The sequence below is a fragment of the Pelophylax lessonae genome, assembly GCF_965119305.1.
Source record: "Pelophylax lessonae genome assembly, chromosome: 2".
NCBI lineage: Eukaryota > Metazoa > Chordata > Amphibia > Anura > Ranidae > Pelophylax > Pelophylax lessonae.
Window position 1 is genome coordinate 653203110 of NC_138769.1, and position 23884 is coordinate 653226993.

The 23884-nt window shown below is 42.9% G+C and overlaps 1 protein-coding gene across 3 annotated transcripts in view; it reads left to right on the top strand.

The window, feature by feature from the left end:
• The window catches only part of LOC309546303 (serine/threonine-protein kinase Nek5-like), a 114805-nt gene that overhangs the window by 23953 nt on the left and 66968 nt on the right, over positions 1-23884 (top strand). The window lies entirely within an intron of this gene.

Here is a 23884-nt window from a genome sequence, read left to right on the forward strand (position 1 = left end):
TTTTATTTCTTTTTCTTTACTAGTTATGGCGGCGATCAGCGATTTTTAGCGGGACTGCGGCATTGCGGGGGACAGATCGGACACCTAACTGAAATTTTTGACCCTTTTGGGGGGACCAGTGACATTACTACAGTAATAAGTGCTAAAAATATGCACGGTTACTGTAATGAGGACACTGGCAGGGAAGGAGTTAACCCAAGGGTGATCAAAGGGTTAAGTGTGAGCCTAGGGAGTGTTATCTAACTGTGTGGGGGTGGGCTTGTGAAATCAATACCTGTGTTCCTAAATGGGAGGAACACAGAAGCTCTGTGTTCCTCCCAGAGAGAACAACGGTCTGCTGTGTTTACAACAGCAGACCGTCGTTCTTTCCTCACGGGGGTTCCCCGGCGGCAATCGCGGCTGCCGGCCCCGTTGATCGGCTTCCCCGCTGGCGAGTGGGTGCACGAACGCGCCCCTAGGATCACTCCCGCAGACCACTGTACGGCGGCTGGTTGGCAATTGGTTAAGGTAGATATTAAGGCAAAACACATATTTCTTATTTTATTTTATATAGTAAGTAGCTCAGGGACAAGACTCAGGAGGGCTAGAAATGAGAATATGAGAATGAGCAGGCGCACACACATGAAACAGTGACAGTCTCTCTCCATGTAAAGTGCTCCCTCCAGTCCAAACAGCACTGACAGTCCCGCTCCCAGCTTGCCTTGCTCCCGTCCCACAGACCCGCACACGAGACTCCGGCCGATCTGCTCGGCTCCCTTGTACCATGAGATCACATGACACGCTCATGCACCGCCTCCGCCAGGCTAGCCCCCCGCCGCCTGAACACACTGTAGCAGGCACTCGGATGGCCTCGGCCAGCCCTGGACTGGAACTTGGTATGCGCAGTTCTGAGCTGAGCGTCATAGACATATGTTTTACCTTTTCCTGTCACTGGCACTAACTGGCAGGAGAAAAGTGCCCATTTTTTACTGGCTGCCAGTAAAAATACTGACAGTTGGCAACCCTGTCATAGTGCTGTGCATGTGAACAGTTATGACACCAGCCATAAGTATAACATGTTTGTTATTTGGATAATAAATAAAAGCCTTTAGGCTTTGTTTCCACTGCTGCTGCTGCTACAGAGTCGTGCTACTTCTAGCGCGACTCTGTAGTGTTACTTGTTTGCGGCTTTCAGTGCGACTTGTCCCTCATTATAGAAGGAAGTCACACTGAAGTTGGCCGAAAAGTTAGAGGGGCTTTTAAACTAGGTGATGGGGGGGGGGGGGGGTGGTACAGATGTAGATTTAGCCAGTGGAAAGCAAGATCCAGAGGGCAGAAATGGGGACATTAGTGGTAAGGTGTTTGGAGCTCCTAAACCCAGGAGGGGTATGGGGAGAAAGCACAAGAGCAGCCTAAAAACATCAAATGAGGATATTTGTAACCGATCAAGATTACGAGGCTTGTATACCAATGCCAGAAGCCTGGCCAACAAGATGGGAGAGCTGGAGCTACAGATGTTTGAGGAGGACTTAGATTTTGTGGGGATAACAGAGACTTGGTTTGACAGCTCTCATGACTGGATGGCGACCATTCAGGGGTTTTCCCTTTATCGCAGAGATAGAGAAGGTAAAAAAGGGTGAGGGGTATGTCTGTATATTAAGAACAGTAAACAGGTAAATATGAGGGAGGATATTAATAATGGAGCTATGGACGAGGCAGAATCCCTATGGGTAGAACTTCAAAGGGAAGGCACTGTGGGGAAAGTAATATTGGGCGTATGCTATAGGCCTCCCAACCTGAGGGAGGAGGGGGAGGCGGACCCTCTTTACAGATAGGATTAGCAGCAAGGATGGGAAATGTCATTTTAATGGGGGACTTTAATTATCCAGATATAGACTGGGCAGAAGGAACCGCGCATTCAGCCAAGGCTCGGCAGTTCCTAAATGTTTTGCAGGACAATTTCATGGGCCAGATGGTGAATGCACCGACAAGAAACAATGCGGTTCTTGACCTAATGATTACCAACAATACAGACCTGCTCACGGATATAGAAATATGGGACAACTTAGGAAACAGTGACCATAGGTAAATTAGTTTCAGTTTTAATTACAGTAATAGGAAACACAAGGGCAATATAAGGACACTGAATTTCAAAAGAGCCAATTTCCCAAAACTGCGCTCTCTGCTAGAAAATATCAAATGGGATAGAACCCTGGGAACAAAGAACACGGAGGAAAAATGGGAGTGCTTCAAAAGCATACTTAACAAGGGGATTGGCCAGTGCATTCCAAAGGGAAATAAATTTAAAAGAGCAAAACTAAACCCTGGGTGGCTGAACTCCAACATAAAAATGCATATTAATGCTAAAGGAAAGGCCTTCGAAAAATACAAGACTGAGGGGTCATTGGCAGCATTCAAACATTACAAAGAGTGTAATAAGAAATGTAAAGACGAAATCAGGGTGGCTAAAATAGAACACGAGAGACATATAGTGGAAGAGAGTAAAAAGAACCCCAAGAAATTCTTTAAGTATATAAACAGTAAGAAAGCGAGGCCAAAACACATTGGCCCCATAAAAGACGATAAGGGAGTTTTGGCCACAAAAGACAGGGAAAAGGCGGTAGTGTTAAATAATTTCTTCTCTTCAGTCTTCACAAAAGAATCGGGGGGCTACACTAACCTAGCTTGTAAGGGCCAACGAAACAACACACCTCAGGAAATACCGCCATGGCTAACAGAAGATAGACTTAGAATTAAACTGGAGAAACTTAACATAAATAAATCACCGGGACCGGATGGCTTGCACCCGAGGGTTCTTAAAGAGCTCAGCCAGGTGATTGCCAGACCATTATTCTTGATCTTTAAGGATAGTTTACAGACGGGTATGGTGCCAGCTGATTGGAAAAAAGCCAACGTGGTACCAATATTTAAAAAGGGGCCGAGATATATCCCGGGTAACTATAGGCCGGTCAGCCTAACATCAGTAGTATGCAGAATTTTGGAGGGGATGTTAAGGGACCACATACAAGACTTTAGTAATGAAAACGGTATTATTAGTAGTAATCAGCATGGATTCATGAAAAATCGTTCTTGCCAAACCAATCTATTAACCTTCTATGATGAAGTGAGCTGCCACCTAGATAAAGGAAAGCCTGTGGATGTGGTGTACCTGGACTTCGCAAAGGCCTTTGACACCGTTACCGACAAACGCTTACTGTTCAAACTAAGAAAGGTAGGTATGGACCATAAGGTGAGTACCTGGATAGAGAACTGGCTCCAGGGGAGGTTGCAAAGGGTGGTGATTAATGGGGATTACTCAGATTGGGCGGGTGTGGAAAGCGGGGTCCCCCAGGGTTCTGTCCTGCGGCCAATCCTGTTTAATTTATTCATAAATGATCTAGAGGAGGGGATATCGAGCAAAATCTCAGTATTTGCGGATGATACTAAACTAAGCATGCCAATATATTCTGGGCAGGATGTGGAAACCTTACAAACGGACCTGAACAAAATTATGGGGTGGGCAACTACATGGCAGATGAGGTTCAATGTTGAAAAATGTAAAGTAATGCACCTGGGTGCCAGAAACCAGAAAGCAAGCTACTCACTGGGGGGGGGGGGGGGGGGGACCTCTTGGTGAGTCTAGGATGGAAAAGGACCTGGGGGTACTGGTAGACAACAGGCTTGGCAGTGGCAAGCAAAGCCAACAGAATACTGGGATGTATAAAAAGGGGGATTCACTCCAGAAATAAAGAGATTATTCTTCCACTCTACAAGACTCTGGTCCGGCCACATCTGGAGTATGCTGTCCAGTTCTGGGCACCGGTCCTCAGAAAGGATGTGCTGGAACTGGAGAAAATCCAGAGAAGGGCAACAAAAATAGTTAGGGGAATGGAGGACATCAGCTATGAGGAAAGACTACAAGCACTGAACTTATTCTCTCTGGAGAAGAGACGATTGAGGGGGGATATGATATCAATGTACAAATATTGTACTGGAAACCCTAGCATATGGAAAAACCTATTCAGAGAAAGGAAATACAATAAGACGCGTGGCCACTCACTAAAACTAGAGGAAAGGCGGTTTAACCTTAAAATACGCAGGGGGTTCTTCACTGTAAGAGCAGTAAGGATGTGGACTTCTCTTCCGCAAACAGTCGTATCAGCAGGGAGCATTGACAGTTTCAAAAAACAATTAGATGGGCACCTTAAAAACCACAACATACAGGGGTATGCAATGTATGGTTAACAGTAGACACACACACATCATAGGTTGAACTGGATGGACTGATGTCTTTTTTCAACCTCACTAGCTATGTAACTATGTAACAAAAGTAGTGCACAAACTACTTTTCAAGTCGCGGCAGTTAGAACGGAAAAATGGAAATTAATGACTTTTGACTTACTGTGCGACTTGACATGTGTCAAGTCGCACAGCAAGTCGCAACAGTGGAAACGGAGCCTTACAACCCTGCTAATCTACTAAACACTGTCATTACAAGCATTTACCCCTTACAGCTACCAGAATATGATCTTTTTCACTAGTGTGGGCCTAAAAATATGATAAGTGTAGAGTAAGTATTGTGGCGTATTGCAGCTATCCTCCAGAGTATTGTAAATAATAGCATCTTAGATAACTATCACTCTTGCTGCACCAGTCTAACCCAGCTCAGACAGGCTGAAACATGACATTTAAATCTGCTTGTTTTCTTACAGTGTATAAAATATACACGTTTCCCTGCAGTTAGAGTGTGAATAAGGTAATATAATTTCCTGTTCCTGGAACAGCCCTCCGAACATGACAGTGAGGATAATTTTTATCCTGCCCTGAGGCAAAGCAATACTGTAGTATATGTTCATCCCCCTCCACTGCCCTTGCAGCTTAGAGTAGAACTAATTTAAATATGTTTTATTCCTCTAGAGAAAGGAAGGGTTATAATACCTTTTCTTTGGGTTTTTTTTTTTGCGATCTGTGTCCCATTGGGGGGGATTTCCCTTCACTTCCTGCCTAGAGTATCTGGGTTTCCTTGTGGACACAGTACAGGCAAAGGTGTTTTTGCCACCAAGAAAGGGCGTAGCCCTGAAGGATCTGGTTCGGATCATAAGAGGGAAAAGGTATCCTTCTCTACGTCTTTGTATGAGGTTGCTATGGAAGATGGTGTCCTCGTTCAAAGCAGTTCCTTATGCTAAAATTCCATGGAAGACCTTTACAGAACAACATTCTCTCAGCCTGGAGCAAAAAGAGCCCTATATTGTTGAACGTCTCTAGTACCGAGGGTACATCAGAGTCAAGGTTGGTGGTTGGTAGCCAGGAATTTGGAGAGCAGGAAATCATGTCTTCCAGTAGTCTGGAAGGTGGTGACTACAGATGCCAGTCTCTCCGGCTGGGGAGCAGTTCTGGAGGAAGCCACTGTCCAAGGGAAATGGATCTGGTTAGAAAGGAGCTTCCCCATCAATATCCTGGAAATCTGAGCGGTTTTGTCGGGCATTAAGGTACTGGACTCCCAGACTTCAGGGCTGCCCCATCAGGGTACAATCCGACAATGCCATGGCTGTGGCCTATATCAACCATCAGGAGGGCACCAAGAGTCAGTCAGCCCAGAAGGAGGTGGGTCACATCCTATCCTGGGCAGAGAAATTTGTTCCATGCCTGTCGGCGGTTTTCATTCCAGGAATAAGGAACTGGCAGGTAGACTTTCTGAGGCGCCAGCAGATGTTTAAAGGGGAATGGTCCTTATACCCCGAGATCTTTGCATTCATTTGTCAACGCTGGGGGGTCCCAGATGTAGATCTGCTGGCATCCAGGTTTAACAACAAAATGGACAAATTTGTGACCAGGACCGGGATGCACTCGCAGTCGGAGTGGATGCCTTGGTGACTCCCTGGGAGCAGTTCTCCCTGATCTATGCCTTTCCCCCAGGTGCCGCTGCTGCCACGACTTCTGTGCAGGATTCAGGAAGAAGAGAAACCAGCAATCCTGGTGGCTGCAGGAGGATTTGGTATGCGCAAATTCTAAGGTTGGCGGTGGGAAGGCCATGGGTTCTCCCACTGCGTCCGAACCTGCTCTCTCAGGGTCCGATATTCCAACCTGCTTTACAATCTCTAAATTTGATGGTTTGGCTATAGAAGCCTGGGTTTTGAGGGAGTGGGGTATATCTGGTTCTGCAGTCTCTACCGTAATAAATGCTAGGAGACCAGTCTCTAGGGGCATTTATTACAGAGTCTGGAACTTTTTCTTGGTGTAAGGCCAGGAAGTGGCATCCCCATAAATATATAATCTGGAGATTTCTAGCCTTCTTGCAAGTAGGGGTAGATATGAAGCTAGCCTTAGGCACTAATAAAGGTCAAATTTCAGCCTTGTCAGTCTTTTTTCAAAGACCGATTGCTTTGCATTCCTTGGTCCGAGCCTTTATACAAGGGGTGCTATGTATGCTTCTGCCAGTTAGGGCACCGTTGTGTCCTTGGGATTTAAATTTGGTCCTGGCGGTTCTACAGAAACAGCCTTTTGAGCCCAATTGGCATATTCCTCTGGTTCTTTTGACCAGAAAGTTAGTCTTTTTGATTGCAGTAACTTCAGCTAGAAGAGTATCAGAGTTAGTGGCTCTTTCTTGTAAGGAGCCATTTTTGATCTTACATCAAGATAGGGTGATTCTACGTCCACACCCAGAGTTTTTGCCCAAAGTGGTGTTCGCTTTTCATTTGAATCAGGACATTATACTGCTTTCCTTCCTTCCAAATCCTCAAACAGCAGAGTAAAAGTAGTAACATTCTCTCAATGTAGTACGTGCATTTAAGGTCTATTTGAAGATGTCAGCTCAGATTCAGAAGACCGTCCTTTTGTTCGTGCTGCCAGAAGGGCCCAGGAAAGGTCAGGCAGCATTTAGGTCTACAATTTTCTCAGTGGATTCACCTGGTCATTACCCAGGCATATGGTCTAAAGGGGAAGGTTTCACCTTTTCCAGTAAAGACACACTCTACCAGAAGAGTAGGTGCTTCTTGGGCAGTTCGCCATCAAGCTTCTATGGTTCACATTTGCAGGGCCGCTACTTGGTCCACTTGGTCTTCAGTACATACGTTCACTAGATTCAGATCAGGTGGATGTTAGGACCAAAGAGGATTCTGCATTTGGCCACAATGGGCTGCAGGCAGCTATGTACCTGTAGATCTTTTCGGTCTAATGGTTGTTTTTTCGTATTTAGTGTCCCCCCTCACCTCAAGTGCATTTCTTTGGGATGTCCCAGATAGCAATTATTATGGCTGCTCTGTGTCCTGTGATGTACGATAAAGAAAATTGGATTTTTCCTACAGCTTACCTGTAAAATCCTTTTCTTGGAGTACATCACGGGACACAGAGGTCCCTCCCCTCTTGTCTGGGATGTTTATTTCCTCCTTGCCTGAAATATCCATCGAGAGTGAAAAAGTAGAGTTTTAAAGATTGATCCCGAGGCTTGCATGCTGGTTTATCATATTACCATCCGGTGAGCGAATTCATTATAAGAGGTGGTGGATTACATTTTTTCTTGATGTGGCATTATTATAAGAAGACAAGAGGAACACACAATTATCTTTTATTTCGATATTCATTTGGCGCTATTTTAGATACTTTATTCACATTATTTTAAAGGAACAGTTTCAATGGATTATGAACACTCAGTCCCGGTTCACACTTGTGCGATGCCGGAAACCCTGCGAATCAGTGCCGGTTCCCGCATCGCACCAGAATTGCACAATGGTTCACACTGAGATCTGCAAATCGCTGGGAGGTGTCAATGTAAGATTAATGATGCCCCCAGATTTGTTTGTAGATCAAACTGTGAAATGGTGCAGGAATCGGATCACATAGCTGTGAACACCATACGAGCAGATTCCAGTGCAAACCAAAAAAATGGTCCTGCACCATTTTGGTGCGAATGTAATGTGATTTCAGCCATACATTTTGTATGGCTAAAATTGCATTGCACAGACATTGCATGTGATCTGCACAGCAATGCGGTGCAAATCACATGCGATGTCTGGCATCGCACTGGTGTGAAGCAGCACTAATGATTGACGTATGCACTTGAGGATATTTCTTTGAAACATTGTAACATCTTCCTGTTACATTTGTTATATGTTTGTTAAATTAGTTTAACCACTTACCGCATACTAACGTAGGTCTACGTCGGTAAACTTTGCGGTAGTGTACCGGGATGATGCCTCTAGCTAGAGGCACCATCCCGGTACCGTGGTTTAGAGCCGACGGTTGGCTTTCCGTCGGTACCGATCGATGCGGCTCGGGAGCCGCTCGATCGGTACCCGGGGGGGCGGGAGGTGACATCCCCCCCCCTCCCGCCGCCTTCCGTGGCTTTGCCCTGGGCTCCCGTCCCACCGGGAGCCCCGAGCACCCAGCCGGCACGTCCGCCGGCTGGATGGAGTCCCGATGAATGCCGGAAACGGCATCGATCGGGTCTCCGATGACGTAACCCGGAGGCGGCGTCCATGACGTCACTTCCGGGTTACTGTGCTGCAAAAGGCGGCAAATTTGAAAAACGGCTGTATGCAAAAATGCCGTTTTCGGCATTTTGCATACAGGGAAGTGTAGTGGAGGGGTCTAGGGTCTTTTAGACCCTCGATCCCTCCATAAAGTGTACCTGTCACTACATATTGGTGTCACAAGGGATGTTTACATTGCTTGTGACAGCAATAAAAGTGATCAGATTTTTTTTTTTTTTAAAACTTTAATAAAGTTAAAAAAATAAATAAAATAAATGGGAAAAAAAATAAAAAAAAAATTTAGCCGTCACCGTTAGCTCGCGCACAAAAAAAAACGTATACGGAAGTCGAGCCGCAAATGAAATCGCTGTTCAAACCACACATGTGAGGTATCGCCGCGATCGCCAGAGTGTGAGCAATAATTTAAAAAAAAGAGCTACACTCTAGCTCTAAACTGGTAACCGTTAAATAAATTTAAAGCGTCGCAGATTGAGATCTCTATTGACCGTAGTTTGTCGCGATCCCACGGGGGGTCGCAATTTTAAACCGTAACATGTTGGGTATCTATTTACTCGGCGTGACATGTTCTTTCACAATATACAAAAAAAATGGGCTAACTTTACTGTTTAGTATTTTTTAAAATTAGTGAAATGTGATTTTTCAAAAATTTTCCAAAAAAATGGCTCTTTAAAGACCGCTGCGCAAATACCGCGTGATAAAAAATATTACAATGACCGACATTTTATTCTCCAGAGTCTTTGCTAAAAAAATATATATAATGTTTGGGGGTTCTAAGTAGTTTTCTAGGAAAAAATACTGGTTTTAACGCGTGAACAAAAAGTGTCCGAAATAGGGCTGGGGCTTAAGTGGTTAACACATTGATATGTGGGTATTTATGAAAGCACCAGAACACTTTTTTTACACATTCAGATAAGCAAAACATTTTTTTTTCTTTATTCTTTGATACAATATCAATTTAGTAATAATTTTTCTTTCACACAGTAGGTTTTATGATTTAAGTACTTTGAAAGATTGTAAAAGTATTTATTTGGATACACCTATATACAACGCTGTCATTTTTTGCCTATATAAAGAACAATGAAAGACTACAGTACTCAGCTTTGTGAATGGGGAGGAGGAGGAGGGGCAGGTGTAGGACAGAGACTACATATCCCATGATGCAGCTGGGAAGGACTGGTGCTCATGTCCTGAGGAGTGCTGCCTGTGCTCCTATTACCTGGAGGAGAGGAGAGGAGAGAAGAGAGGAGCCAGGAGCTAGGAGCTTTCAGTGAGTATAGATATAGGGGAAATGTGTGGGTGATCTGTATACAGGAGGGGGGAGAGACTGCGACTGCAGCACTGTGTATATAGGGATTATATATATGAATGGCTGGGGATTCTGCAAGACTTCTGCTGGATGTTTACATCTTGTCTCCATGGTAACTGCTGGGAGGAGCAGTCCTGGCTGTTCATGTATATAATGTATCTCAGAAGGACGGAGACGTGCAGTCACACTAAGGATCACTTTCAGAACTTGTAAATAAGTAAAAGTAATGCAGATGCCTCCGAAACAACAGCGCAAGAACGATGTTACATTTTAATTCATTGTTTTCTGCTATAGATGGGGTTAGGGGCTCATTCACACGGGCATACGCCTATTATCAGCATGAAAGAAAGGCGCTTGCTGGCAGAGATAAAAGATCCTACATACACACCTAAAGGTCTATACACAAAATCTGAAAATAGGATGAAAAATACCGCTTTCGAAGCGATCGTACGATAATCTGATCATTGGTACAGAGCTTTCGAGAGCCGATCACAACAGTTCATCCGATATTATTAGATCGGACAAGTATGAAAATCTTCCTCGTACAATACCAGATCGTACGATTTTCATTTGATTAGCACAGTTGTCGTCCAAAAATAGAATATGAATACATTACAACACAATACATCACTTCCAATTTATTATTCTGTCGTACGAGAATTTTCGTAACTTTAGTAGATTCTTCATGTTCAATATGCGCCTAGCATACAAAAAAAACGGACGATCTGTCGTCAGATTTTCGGATCGTGTGTATGGGGCTTTAAGTATGCACATTTATGCACGTATCTATGCGTTTATGCGCCTACCCACGTGAAATTTGCATATCTAGGTGCCTAAAATCTGCAGCTGCGTCCTACTTTTTTTGTTTGCAGCTAAATGCAGCACACATTTATGTATGTAGATGCAGGCAACTGTGTGCATGGGCTCATTGATTACTAAAGTGTTGCATTTAGACGCCTGTTGTATGCATCTGAACGCAGTGGTTTTTTTTCTTCTTCCCGTGTGAATAAACTCTTTAGGGTAATTTCAGCTTTTCACAAAAAAGGAAAAGGTGATCTAACTTCCGATATTATGCCACCTGTCTGGACCCCGCTGTACGTAGCAACCATGATGCCCTGTGCTGCCAGTATAGTGGTAATACACAACCCCAGAGTGAGTATCCATCATAACACTCACAGCGGCACATGCTCATTGATCAGTGCAGCCACATGACCGTGCTGACCAATGATAAAGTGGCGCAGAAAAAAGAAGCGCTTCTGATTGGTGAGCGCTGTCATGTAGCATTGCATCCTAGCACATTATGAAGTACTCACCTTAGAACTAATTCCTCCAGTGGTGACTTGTTACCACTGAGAGGGCTGACAGATTCTCCCTTCCTTTCTTCCGGGATCGCGGGCTCTGGCGCTGTGAGTGGCCAGAGCCGCGATGACGTCACTCCCGCGCATGTGCGTGGTAGCCCTTGGTTCCAGCAAGAAGCTCTTAAGTTTCGGCAAGGTTCCAAACCTTCAGAGCGTATGCGCCGCTGACGTCAGCAGCTGCATGCAGGGTGAATATCTCCTAAACCGTGCAGGTTTAGGAGATATTCATTTTACTTATAGGTAAGCCTTATCATAGGCTTACCTGTAGGTAAAAATAAGAAAGAGGGGTATACAACCGCTTTCAGTCATTTCAGTTGGAACAGCTCTCATAGAGATACATGGAATTTCATATGTCCTGCGACTTTGGATCTCACGAGTCAGATTATAAATTGCGGAAGTGTGAACCGAGCAAGTCATTCATTTTTGTTATAATATTACCTACACCTAAGAGGCTAAAGCCAGACAATTAAGTAATTTCTTTCTAAAGTAATGTCAGAGGACGTCATGCAGAATAACAAAGACTGACCCCCTGCAGGTGGAGGTTTTTTCGGGGTATACAGACATCAGAACCAGGCTAACGAAACTGAGCAGGACTGGAATATGGGATCACTCAGTGTCAGGACAGCGGACACTTGAGTACAGACTGCTGGTTACACTGGCTTTTCACATCTCTTAAGCCTCATACACACTGCACGTTTTTGACACTGCTCTTAGGGGTGTATAGCGTTTTTTTTTCTGCCACTAAATGCCTGTGTATGTTAGGCAGGCCATAGACGATTCGAATTACGTACGATTTATCGTTCGATAAACGAAAGCGGCACTCGTGCACATCATCGAGTGTACCATCAATGTGAGCCGAAAATCGTACGACAAAACACTATTTTTTGTGCCTTTTAACCACATCTCTACCGGACACACTCCCTACTGTTCTGTGTTTTGTTAGGCGAAATCATACAACTCCCCCACTAATGATATGAAATTCGGCCGATTTTCGCAAAAAAAAACCAACATGTTGGATATGTGAATTTTTGCTGTCGTACGAAAATCGAACGTTTTACATACCACACTAACGATACGAAAATCGTTCGATAACACTGCCATTTACGATTTTCGAACGAAATTCGAATCGTCTATGGCCTGCCTTAGCCTATAGGGGAGACTCACTAAAACTGATGCACTCAGAAGCTGGTGCAGCTGTGCATGGTAGCCAATCAGCTTCTAACTTCAGCTTGTTCAAATAAACTTTGGCCATAAAACCTGGAAGCTGATTGGTTTCTATGCAGAGTTGCACCAGATTTTGCACCCTCCAGTTTTAGTAAATAACCCCCATGTATCCATGCAAACATAGTAATTTAGAGGCAGAAAAACACTGCCAGCGAATGAGCATTCCCACTACACAATTTTGACATCAATGCAATTCACTTGAATGGACTGCCCAATGTGCGTTTGTCACCCGAAAAGAGGCTTCTGCTCCTTTTTAGACAACAAACTTCACATGATTTGTGAAGGTGCGGTTTGGCATGCCTTTGAAGAATCATGGCACCCAAACGTGTGCAGTGCGTTGTGCTGCAATTGCCATGTGATTTGGGATTGCAAGCAGAAACGCAGAGATTCTGCCCATGATCCCAAATTGCGAGATGTCAACAGGACCTAACAGTTTCTTCAAAATGTGGCAGTAGAGCAGCATTTTTAAAGCATTCTGAATGTCAATCAAAGCAGCTCTCACTAAGTAAAATGGTTAGCTTACAATCCTGTACACACTGGTGAGTGTGCGCTGCTTTGCTGTGCTTCAAAATATTAACTCCATATGACTTTTTTTGTACTCTGCCGCATCTCAAAAGCCCCCGTAGAAGTCTATGGCTTCGTTATTCTTGCTTTGCTGTCTGAAGCTTTTCAGACAGGCAGTGAGGAGGCATGTATCACCTCCCCACGGTCTGTTTTACCCCCTAATTGCCCAACAACCATGTTGGTTGCAGGGCAGTTACAGCGCAGCCCCATTAACTGGTATAATTCCTGCTGTGGTCGTGAAGCAAAGCATCGCAGTCCCGCCATGTGTACATCCCCAGCCGCTGCCTCAGCAGCGACAGTAGGAGTGGTTGAGGGGCAGTAAAAAACATGGCTCAGCTGCAAGGCCAGGGCTAGACTATTTTGCACCCTAGGCAAGACCAGCTTCTTGCAAAAGAAAAAAAAAACTGTACACATTCCCCCTCTTTCCTGCACATAATGCCCCCCCCCCCTTTGAACCCTACACTTCCCTTCCTGTATACACTGCCCCCTTTAATTCTACACCTCTCTTCCTGTACACACTGTCCCCCCTTCCTACACACACTGCCCCCTTTTAACGCTACACCCCCTTCCTGCACATACTGCACCCCTTTAATGCTACACCCCCTTTAATCCTACAACCCCTTCCTATACACACTGCCTCCTAACCCAACACCCCCTTCCTGTACACACTGCCCCCCTCTCTAGAGGTGACATCAACTTTGGATGAGGAGGTGATGATAGGAGAAGAATGTGGCACTGGCCATGGCTGCGCCCTAGGTGGCAGTGTGCCCTAGGCGGCTGCCTAGTTTGCCTAGTGGTAGCACCAGCCCTGCTCAGCTGCCAACTTCCTGATACAGTATGACAACACTTTTCCCTTGTCTCCAGTGTGTGCTCCCTTGGACTATTATTCTATCGCATGCACCTTCAGTGGGAACTTCATGCTGCCCTGCTAATGTTTATTGCTCAGGCATGTTCCACGATTGTCACTTGTATGAAGTTCACCCTAAGCAATGACATGCAGCTGTAACTGGAGCACGTTCATATATAGACAGTGGGCTGCAGATTATAGGCAGCACTGAGATTCCAAACAGGAAAAACAGCATTTTCTAAAAGAATATGGCCCATGTTTATAGTACACACTGCTTAGCAGACTAAAGTTGGCCATACACTGGTAGAATGTTGTGCGCAAATCTTAATTTTAATAACATTTTGTGACAGTTAGTAGAAGTCGAATCAGCGTTCTTTTAAGACCAACCACAGTGACAAGAAAATTTGAAGTAGCAGAATAAAAAATATTTTTTTTCTGAAACCGCCAAATTTTTTACAGTGAATGTGGTTTTGTTTCAGGAGAATTCACTCACTCACAAATTGAATGTTAAAGCAAGCATATAGGTACTTCCAAATGTCATTTGTCAAGTCATCGAATGTACTGATATGGATTTTCATACTAATATTCTATGAAAGTTTAAAAATCTACCAGTGTATGTCCAGCCTTAAAGCAAAGCTCCACCCAAAAGGGGAAGCTCCGCTTGTCTGCCTCCCCCCCCTTCCCCGGTGCCACATTTGGCACCTTGTGAGGGGGAGTGGGTACCTGGTTTTGACAGGTACCCCTCCTACTTCCTGCTGAGTTTGTAGCTGCTGACTTTTAATTTTTTGGTGGGGGACTGGAGCTCCACTTTATTAATTGATGTCCTCCAGTTGGGGTTTGGATACATATTAATGGGTGGGCAGTCTGGAGGCAGTAATATGAAATGCTATGTGAAGGATATGTAGGGACCACAAGTGTGACCAGACGTTCCCGGGGACAGTTCCCAGACTGAGGACACTGTTTCCAGGCCAAGTCTGTCCCATATATATATATATATATATATATATATATATATATATATATATATATATATATATATAGTTAATATATATATAGAGAGAGAATATAGTGGGAGAGAGATACAGTGTATATAGAGAGCAGGAGATACAGTATAGAGAGGCAGATACTGCATATGGGGAGAGAGGGAAATACAGTATATAAAGAGAGATGCAGTATAGAGAGAGAGAGAGAGAGGAAGATGCAGTATATAGAGAGAGAGGGATACAGTATAGAGAGAGATACAGTATATAGAGAGAGGCAGCTATTGCATATAGGGAGAGAGGGAAATACGATATATAGAGAGAGGGAGATGCAGTATAGAGAGAGATGGAGATACAGTATAGAGAGAGGAAAATACAGTGTGTATAGAGGGGCATACAGTAGAGAGAGTGAGATACAGTATATAGAGAGGGAAATACAGTATATAGAGATATGCATTCAAAAGTTTTTTTTTTTTTCTATCTTCTTAACATTTGGTAAAAAATTCTAAGTATCATTTTCTTTTATTTTTTATCTCATAGGTGAAATGTGGGAAATAAGGTATATATCATACAATTGTTCCATAAACACATACCACATACACTGCATATATAATTTGAGGAGAATATGCTTAGGAAAAAGTTTATCATTTGCCAATAAAAAAAAATATGTCCCCAGATTTCATTTTAAAAACGTGGTCACCTTAATATAGGTGACCTATAGAGAGGTTTGAGAACAGAGATTAAAAAGGAAAGGGAAGGGAAGGGAAGGGAAGGAAAGGGAAGGGAAGGGAAGGAAGCTTAGTCTCACTTACAGGAAAAATTATGATTTACAAAGGACTTCAACTGGATCTACTCATGATTTTGACATGCTGTTTTTTAATGAAGATACCCTGCATACTGTTTATACATTATTTTCAATGTGCTGGCTTATACAGGGTCAAGTCCAATGATGTGTATGCCACCTCATTGACTTATTCTTTTTCCTTTTTTTTTTTTTTACACAATATACACTTTGAGAGCTGGGTCATACCGCATTTCCTGCGTTTTGGAAGTTTACATGCATTTTTTGAATGCCTTTTGGTGTGTTTTTTCCTAATTTATTTCCTCTTTATTAGAGACATATGTGTTCCAATACATTTTTGATGCACTCCAGTGCATTTTTGATGCGTTTTACCACGTTTCAGAAAAACAGAAAACATTTTCAACTTTTGTTGACTGCACTGGAACACACTGCATTGGTGTGAACTAGGGGCTTTGGAGTCCAATGTAAATGCTGTACATGTTTTATTGTTGCAGAATAAAAACGCACTGGATTGCATCTGGTGTGAACCAACCTTTACAAAGTAAGTACAACTATTACTATACAGTGTATTTCCAGTGCTTCAACACTGGACCTTCAGGTCTCCAGCACAGAAGCTTTGGAGTCATTTACATTCGCTCTGCCCCCCCACCCCACCCTTCTTTCCTTCCTGTCCAATCACAGTGCACTTTGTGTTATATGAACCCATTCACAAAATACAATTCTGTGAATGGACAGTGGAGGAGAGGAGCTGTCAGAATGACCACTGTGTACCAGAACCATCCCTGCTGTCAGAGTGCTGGGAATTTAGCGATATCTATACTCTCAGTCCTCTGTAAAAATGTATATTACAAATAAAAGAGAGAGGTCAGTGAGGTGGCTTACACCGCCTTGGTCTTAACACTTTATAGCCTTATAGTTGGGATCTCTCCACTCTCTACAGCACAAATATACAAGTTCACCTAGGGCAAACTTGTATGTTTTACATGATTTTTTATCTCTATGCAACTTTATTTCTTCGTAGGGGGCAAGCCTGCAAAAAAAAAAAAAAAAAACGTATCCTTCTGATTTCTCCATAATGTATTAATAATTATAAATCCTACAATAAAGACCTTCAAAAGGTCCACACAGGTAAACATAGGTTCAGCTCAGGTCCAGGGATTCAAGACTGGGCATAGATGGGTAATTTTTTTTTGATCAGACAGCAGATTGGAAAAAAAAGGGATTCCCCCATCCATACAAGCAATGTGGATGCAGGAATACATTCATCAGAGCTGCAACCACTTACCGAATTCAAATTTTGCAACATTACCGTTTGACAGAAGTCAGTCATTAGATCGACTACATACATCCCAAGAGTGAATTGTTTATTACAAGCTGATGGTTGAATTAGCAGCCATCAGCCTTTGTCTGTTTTGTTCAGCCGGTTTCCGGCTTTAAAGTGAAAGTGATGTGGTGGCTCTATGGCCGCCAATCACTTTTACAGAGCAGATGGGGCAGCGCAAAGCGGGGAAACCCACATCCAATTTGCACATTCACGGTATTGTCAAAAGTATTGGTACGCCTGCCTTTATACGCACATTAACTTTAAAGACATCCCAGTCTTAGTCCATAGGGTTCAATATTGAGTTGGTACATCCTTTGCAGCTATAACAGCTTCAACTCTTCTAAGAAGGCTGTCCACAAGGTTTAGGAGTGTGTCTATAGGAATGTTTGACCATTCTTCAAGAAGCGCATTTGTGAGGTCAGGCACTGATGTTGGACAGGAAAGCCTGGCTCACAGTCTCCACCCTAAAGGCCCGTACACACGATAAGAAAATCTGTAGGGAAAATTCGTCCGATGACCGATCTGCCGATTTTCGGATTGCTAGTATGGTGCTTTCGACAGCCAACTCTGACTTTTCGGCTGACAAAATCCTGATATGCAGGCTATATAATTTTTGTCGTCCGTAATACAATGTCTGATTTTCGTCTGATTAGTACAGATTTAGACGGAAAAAAATCTTAAGAGCAAGACTAGGCATGCTCAGAGATGAAAGAACACATACAAAGCAATCCAACATATGACATCACTCCTGAAGTAGAATTCTGTTGTACGGGAAAATTCATATTAAAATAACCTCTTCACTTTCCACATCAGACTAGCATGCCACAAAAAACAGACGACAGATCGTTCGATAATCTGATCGTGTGTACGGGGCTTAAGTCATCCCAAAGCTGTTCTATCGGGTTGAGGTCAGGACCTTGCTTTGTGCACTGGTGCATAGTCATGTTGGAACAGAAAGGGGCAATCCCCAAACTGTTCCCACAAAGTTGGGAGCATGAAATTGTATAAAATGTCTTGGTATGCTGACATCTTAAGATTTCCCTTCACTGGAACCAAGGGGCCAAGCCCAACCCCTGAAAAACAACCCCATACCATAATCCCCCCTCCACCAAATGATTTGGACCAGTGCACAAAGCAAGGTCCATAAAGACATGGATGAGCGTGTTTGGCGCTTCTGGAAGAATGGTCAAACATTCCCATAGACACACTCCTAAACCTTTTAGACAGCCTTCCCAGAAGAGTTGAAGCTGTTATAGCTGCAACGGGTGGGCCAACTCAATATTGAATCCCGGACATAGACTGGGATGCCATTACAGTTCATGTGCGTTTTAAAGGCAGGTGTCCCAATACTTTTGACAATATAGTGTATGTAATGTGTGTGGGGGTGTGCTAAACAACAATATTGAAGACCCAAATTAATGGGATAAAAAATTGCAATCCATAGATATCATAAATAAATATACATAAACTGTTGACACTCTAATGATCCGTGCAATAAATCAATATAAACAGAAGAGTTCATAAGTGTCCATGGGTAAAGTGATGAATAAAACTGAAGATGAAAAACAAAAGTGCTTCCAAATCCAAAATATATAAATCCACCACCGAGTGAAATTCCTCCTTACCAGACGGAAGAAAATAAGGTGCCAAAATATAACACATGTGCTGAAAACAAGGAAATCCCACAGTGCTCCAAAGTGCCTTGTGAAAACACCTGAATTGGTCTCTTTCCAGATATCAATCAAATAAACGCTTGCAAATGACTCTCAGAGAACACTATCTTCTCCTCCTCCTTCACATTCAAATGAATCTCTTCAGTATGTCACGCTGCCGATCACTCTCCACCGTATGACATAAAGACAGAAGCAGGCTGATAGTGTATTACCTCTTAACATTTATTTACAACAAGCGGTATTGCACTTACATTAGTAGTCTTGTATTTCAGCATGTATGATAGTTTGTGCGGGGAATTTCTATGGGCGCTTGCGTCCGGCTGCAGCACGGATCGCAAGCAACTTGTGTGACGGGTACGCCTCCTATTCTGACGCGTTTCTTCCTATTGGACTTCAACTGAGACAGGAGTGGCTTGAGTACCGTCACTTCCCTCTTTATATACACAATGAAGCAACTTGCCCTACTTCCGGTGTCTGCAAGGAAAGTCCACCGTGTGTATGCCGATGCTAATATATTCTGATTAAAAAGCTGGTTGTTTATTATGTTAAATAGATGCACTTTAAAATAGACTTTATTAACTATTTAAAATCAACCTTTATGTATGTGAATTTAGGATAAAATATTATCCCGCCTAGGTGACACCGGAAGTAAGCACTTTCCTTCCTCTCCTACACATGACACACTTATGAGTGTCCATAGGAAAAGGGTGACACTATTCAGGGATAGTTGGGTACATAAAATCAACATTAAATCTTGCAGTTTAAAAACATGTTAAAAACATATTAAAACATACAAATTTAAAAAAGGAGAATCAACTATTATTTATGTGAGCATTGATGTCCCACTCTATGTTGTGTCCCAGAGGTCTGGAGCACCTGAGCTCATATATCCAGAAGGTTTCCCTCCTGGATATAGATCTCTTCAGATTGCTCCCTCTCCAGTGGGGTGTGTATTTCTCTATGGCGATGATTTTCAAATTTTTGGAATTTTTCTTATGGCATTGGGCATAGTGTTGGGACAAACTATGTCCCGGAAAGCCTTTATATATATTGGCCAAATGCTCTCCAATACGTATAGAGGCGGTGTGTATGGTCCTACCTACATATTGTAAGTTGCACTCACACTGTAATAGGTATACAATCCCCTTAGTATGGCACGAGATGAATTCCTTAATGGGATATTCTTTACCAGTTACAGTGGAACAAAATTTGTTGGTCCTTATGGTCTTTGCTTCTTTACACATCCTGCAATTCCTGCAGGGAAAGAACCCTTTCATGTCTGGAAAAATGTTTGATATAGTCGGTTGGTCTATGGGATTTTGGGCTATCAAATCTTTTAAATTCTGAGCCTTCCTATAAATGATCTGTGGAGTCTCTGGTAATGTAGGTCCTAGGATTTTATCCTTTTGTAGGACTCCCCAGTGTTTGCGAAACACATGATTTAACCATTTATAATTTTGAGAAAATTTGGTAACAAAGGCGTATTCAAACTTGGAATTTTTTCTGTTTTGGACAGTTTCTTCTTTAGGTTTTACCAATGTTTCCTGTTTAACCAAACTCAAGGATTGGATCTCTCTCTCTCTCTAGCTCTTCAGACTTGTAGCCCTTTTCAAGAAATCTTTGTTTTAAAACCAACGCCTGTTGTTGAAAGTCCTGGTCGTCGGTGCAGTTCCTTCTAACTCTTCTGAACTGTCCTTTGGGTACCGCTCTGAGCCAGGTAGGGTGGTGACAGCTGTCTAAGGCTATAAAACCATTCCTGTCGGTTGGTTTGAAATATGATTGGGTCATGAAGCTGGAACCTTTTCTAGAGATGACCAGATCTAGAAAATTCACTAATAGGTTGCTGTATTGGTATGTGAATCTAATCCCCCAATCGTTGCAATTTAGATTCTCCATAAACAAAATCAGTGAATGTTCATCTCCTTGCCAAACCAGCAGCGTATCATCGATGTAACTTCTCCACATTACAAGTTGTCTGGGTCTGTTAGAGAAGACATTCCTGTCTTCCCACAAAGCCATAAATAAATTGGCTAGGCTGGGGGCAAACTTAGCCCCCATAGCCACGCCCAAACGCTGTAAATAGAACTTACCTCCACCATTGTCCGCAGGTGCCGGTAGATAGGAAACATGGTTCCTTTCATTGGCTTTGGATAGGAAGTGTCGTTTGACATTTAACTTCCTAATAAATTTGTGGATATCGATGAAGGTTTCAAATTTGTTCAATTGTTTTTTTGGGGCATATTTCAGCCCTTTATTCAAGGTATGTTTCTCAGAGTTGGTTAATTGAATCCCACTGATGTTAAATATTCCATGGGTTTCCTCATTATTACTCTTCCGACATGGGCATCTGCAGGTAGGGGCAAGGGGGGGGGCAAATGCCCCCCCCCCCCTGGAATCTCAACTTCCCCCTTTAAAGTGATTGTTAAGCCACTTTATACCATCCTGTCTGGTCTTTTTAATAGACCTGTTTTCCCCAGAGTCTGCAGCGGAGAGGACAGAGGAGGACAGGAGAGCTATGGATGACGGAGGCACGTAAACTGACCACAGTGTCAGGGCTTAGTCGCCATGGTATACCGTGGTCAGTTTATAGAGGGGAGGACATAGCCAGGCAGGATCAGCCAGGTATTTTAGGTGATAGAAGGGGACAAATTACACAGCACAAGCACTGTGTTGTATAACATGTTTTAAGGGAACAGGATCAATTTTTTTTTTTTTTAGGTTAACAAATGCTTTAAAAATAAATGCTCCTGTTTGCTCTTTAAAAATGAATACTCAAAATAAGTATACGGAATAAGCCCCTCCCCTTCATTACATTGTTGAAAAAGGGGCAGAGCATTGGTGACCTTAAAATGTTGCCCCCCCCCCCCCCCCCCTGAAAAAAGTTCTGCGGACACCCATGTCTTCCGAGTAGATCCTCCTCTGCAACCTCTCTTTACTTTCTTCTTTTTCCTTTCTTGGGACCCTGTCCTAAAAAACTCTTCTTCTTAGAGCTGATAGGTGTCTTCGGTGGGGGTGTCTCCATCCAATCTTCCCTTTCTTCATATCTTTTGTGTCTTAATGGTTCATACCAATTATAAGAACTCGAAGGATACGGTCTGGGAGTGTGTGGTGTATCTGAATAATTTCCCATATAATCTAATGGGACTCTTCTTGGAGACCTAGATCTCGAGTGTCTACGTGTCCTCTCCGGTGAAGGGTGACGATATTCTTGTTCACTTCTATAGTGATCCTGTGCCGTGGGGCGTGGTTTTCCTTTCCCATTATCACCTTTGTTTTTAGATTTCTTCTGATAATTAGGAGGATTCTGTTTCCTACTCCCAGAGGAATCTTTATGCAATGTTTTTTGTGAGGCTCCATTTCCTTTGGGTATCTCACTGGGTTCCTTAAAACCCAATGTCTCCATACCTGCTTCAGGAATGGCCATGTTCTAAACTAGGAACTTCTCTTTCCACCAACGTGTTTTGCCATTTAAACACCTTGAAGGTTTTATAATCTTCTAAGTCCCTAAAAAACTTTTTCCTCTTTTTAATTTTCTGTTCTTCTTCCTCTATTGCCATAATTTCCCTAAGTTCTTGATTGTAAATCTTGTATGCCTCCTCTTGCATAGAAGGGGATAATTTCTCCTTGTTTTATAAAATTTCTTTATTCAATTTTAAAACTTTCTTTCTTTTCCTGTCTATCAATATAGTGTATGTAAACCCGGCCTTAAAGTGTTAGCTTTGGAGATTTTTCGGTACCTTCTTTTATTTGTAATACCACAGGTCGCACTCTGCAATTTTAAGACTTGGCATGTTTGGTATGTATTTACTCGGCACAACCTCATTTTTTATATTTTACTAGAAAAATGGGTATTATATTGTGTGTGTTTGCACTAAAATTCATTGTATTACATTTTTTCCTGAAAATATGCATTTAATAAACTGTTGCACAGATATTATGAGACATAAAGATTTGCAACCAAAATCCTTTTTTCTGCAGACCCTTTGCTTTCAGAAAGTATATAATCTTCTGGGGGTTTAAGTAAATTTATTGGTAAAAACTAAGATATTTTTGCATGTTTGCAATAAAATAAAAAAAAAAAAACTTGCTCTAGAGTCGAACTTGTTAGAGTGGTAGTAAAGTCCACTTGTTTATTTACACCTATAGGTATGCCTACAATAAGGCTTACCTGTGGGAACCAAATGTCTCCTAAACGTGCACTGTATAGGAGATATTTACCTTAGTAGCAGCCAGTGATGTTACCGGGTCATGGGTGGCATGCTGCCAATTGAGAGAGCAGTGCTGTGACCGTGACTCCCGTGCGCATACGTGGGAATGACCTCATCATGGTTTGGCCATTCAAATGGCAAGAGCCCGCAAGTCCAGAAGGAAGACCAGGTTAAGATGGAAGCCCTGTCAGCAGTGACAGCGCTCCACTGGAGGGCTTCGTTTTCAGGTAAGTTTGTCAAAATGTTTTAGTATGCAATGCACACTAGCACACTATGACATTATGCTGCAGGGACCTAATGTGTATCAGCCTCTTGCAGTCCCTTCTACAGAAGAGCAAAGACTGGGTGAGGGAGAAGCAGTGCAAGGAGCCAATTGTTGTGCAAAGAGCTTTCTGATAGGAGGAGAGAACAGAGTGAAAGAGAGATGAGTCTACTGCTTCTCCTTTCACTGTCCAGTCACAAACAGGAAGAGGGACAAGACTTGTTAATGTTACTGAATGCAACAGAGAAAACTCTGGCCTTCTGCCCTAACCAGTTAGGGATGTGAATTTTTTAAGATTTCATCTCTCTATTGTTAAAGCTAAACTCCAGACAGCAAAAGTTTCATTCAAATGTGTTCATCAATGGCAACAATGGATATGAATACACTTTGTATGTAGCAAATGTCTTTGCGAACCCAGATGTTACTTTGTAAAAGTAGCAATGATATGATCACTAGGCTGCATAAAGCCTGTGCTGAGAGCAGAGCTGTGAGAGGGACCCAGTAGGCCCACCCATTACAGGCTGCCTTCAGAAAACTACAGGGGAGGATACAAGACCAGTCACCCTATACAAAAGGAGAGAGAGCAGCAGTGATCAGTCTTTATACCTTTGGAACCTCCTTCGCGAAGGCTAAATGCAGTGACCCACAGTTTCCCTACCCTTGTTGCCCTGACTTCCTAGGTGGGTCTAGCCCCTCCAATTGCTATACTCGCTCCAAGCTCAATGGCATTGGTTACAGTACTCTGCCAACTTCTTGATTAAAAGTACTTGCCTGTGCAATTCGGTCCTATAGGCGTTTATACTGCCGAGCCTCTAAACTGTGTTATTATGTGCTGGAATGGGACAAATGTTTTTGAGTTCGAAATAGA